Here is a 2,625-nt window from a genome sequence, read left to right as displayed (position 1 = left end):
GTCAGGAACCTATGTGAAGTGGGCACAGAATCGTGGCAGGAAACATGGGGCTCTGTGGAGAGGAGACAGTAGTGGGGAGCATCTTGAACTCCCCAGAGCTCTGTGTCAGGACTGCACCGGACAGGGGAGGAGCTGGTCTGCGCTAGCTCTGGAGGCAGTTAGGAGTCAGGAAGCCTGTCTCTGGCACCCAGCGGGTCCAGAACAAGGAGGTGATTACTAAGTAGAGGACTCTAAAAACCTGAAAACCACTGCCAGCAATTAGGACTGTTCAGGGCGTGCCAGTAAGAGCGAGACCTATTGCTGGACAGGCGTGAGATTGGGGGAGGGTGACATAAAGGAGACGGCAGGGTGCCCTGATGACTTGGCTTCCTGATCTGGCGCCTGCCAGCCCCTGAACGGTTGCCTCCAGTGCTGGCGCCCTGTGGGAGGGCGAACGTCATCTCAGGGCCCACAACACTGCAGCTGCGGTGCCATATGGTGTGGGACAGTTCCCTTTCCACAGCCCAGGAACTCTCGCAACAATCTCCGCCCTTGCAGGACCTAAAGTCAACTAACCAGGCCCATTTTTTTGAGGGGTGAATTCTGAATACTTCCTCAGTTGTGGGAGGCTGACACCTGTGGGACCTGCAGGTGCTGGGGCGCTGGGCGAACTGGGGTGGTGCCCCCTCCCCCTGGCAAGAGTCTTTTGCATGGAGAGTGGTGGGCTCCACCTCTGTGGTCATGGCGGTGAGACATAAAGAGCCACTTCCCCTCTGTGACAAGCGTCAGTCCCTGGGGCTTTGGCACTGACCAATAGCTGACAGCCTAGTGACTTTCCTCCTCAGACCAGTTTAGATCATCCAGTATGATTGCATTTCTGCCTCCGGTCAGCTTCCAATGGTGAGACCCTTGGTTAGGGAACCAAAATCCTGGCAAGAGACCAAAACAAGTTCCCCAAGTAATCCCTCCCATCAGGAACAGCATTCCAGCTGTGATAGAAGAACCCTGAACAACATACTAGTGGCTCCCTCTAACGGCAGATCAAGTGAAAATACACAGTACGTGTTACTTTCCAAACGAAATCTGAAAGAAGAGAAGCAACAGCTGATCCAGATGGGAAGGACCCAGTGAAAGATTTGTGGGAGTATGAAAAATCAAATGGAAAGCACACCCCCAAAGAGGAACACCAGCTCCCTAGCAATGAACATTAACCAAGTCCAGAATACTAAAATGATAGAAGAAGAATTCCAAACACGGATTGTAATTAAACTCAATGATATGCAAGAAAAAATGGGTAACCACCACAAGGAAACCACAAAAAAAATCCAGGTCTTGGGAGAAAAATTCATTAAAGCAATTGAAATATTGAAGAAAAATCAGACCGATCTCTTGGAAATGAAAGACTTATTCAGAGAACTACAAAACACAGTGGAAAGCCTCAAGAACAGGGCAGATCAAACAGAAGAAAGAATCTCAGAGATTGAAGACAGCTCCTTCCAATTGAATAACTCAGTCACAGAGATTGAGCAGAAAATAAAGAAAAAAGAAACAAGCTTACAAGAAATGTGGGATTATGTGAAAAAACTAAACCTGTGGGTGATTAGGGTTCTGGAAGGTGAAGAAGAAAACACGCAAGGGTTGGATAACCTATTTGAAGAGTTAATAGAGGAGAATTTCCCAGGTCTTGCTAAAAATCTAGATATACAGATACAAGAAGCTTAGCGGACCCCAGGGAGATTCAATGCAAATAGTTATAATCTTTTAGAATATGCATGTACCTCATGATCCTATTTCAACATAGAATTGAAGGGAGTGAATGAATAAACAATCGTAAACATGTAATAAACAATTTTGTGTCAATGCTTATTACATAGGTACATTGGGGAGCCTATAGAAAGATTTAAACTAGATAATTACACACATGCACACATGCACACACATATTATACACTCTCCACTAATACAGAGTATTCATATTTTTAAGTTCTCATGGGAATTTTCCAAGATATACTGTAATCTGAAGTGTCAGCTTGGCCAGTGACACTTGAAATGTAGCTATTCAGTTCTAATAATAATTAATGAAAAATAAATAACACCGAAAATAAATTCCTCCATCACACCAGCCACATTTTAACAGATATGTAGAACATTTTCAGCTTCACACAAAATACTGTAACTACAATTAACCTATATAGAGGTTAATAACCAAAAATTTGAAAATCTACATAATTTTTAATTCAGTCATATGTTGCTAAAGAAAGTAAGAACCAAAGAAATTACTACAATGGATAATCACAATTTTTATATGAATTATGACTAAAATAGAGCAGAGGTCTTTCTTGTGAAAAATTAGTTGCCTTACATATTTATGTTGCAAAAAATGAAACCAGAAGTGGACTTGGCTGAGCATACATCAAAAGAAAACAAGAGGACAAAAGCTGAAATTAAATTCAATTAAATACAAGTGAAGTAGAAGAAAGAAAATAACAAATAATATAAAATCATGAGATATAGTAAGCAGAGATGATCAACAAAGCCAAAGATATTTTTATTGAAAACAATTAATTAAACTGATAAAAGACTATCTAAGAAAGAAGCAGGGAAGGCACAAGTATTTTTTTTCTAGTTTAAATGTAGGAATATCTTA

This window comes from Propithecus coquereli, unplaced genomic scaffold (genome assembly GCF_000956105.1).
Source record: "Propithecus coquereli isolate 6110/MARCELLA unplaced genomic scaffold, Pcoq_1.0 Scaffold380, whole genome shotgun sequence".
In the NCBI taxonomy this organism is placed as follows: domain Eukaryota; kingdom Metazoa; phylum Chordata; class Mammalia; order Primates; family Indriidae; genus Propithecus; species Propithecus coquereli.
The sequence above is the reverse complement of the archived record's forward strand: the minus strand, read 5'-3'. Positions refer to the sequence as shown.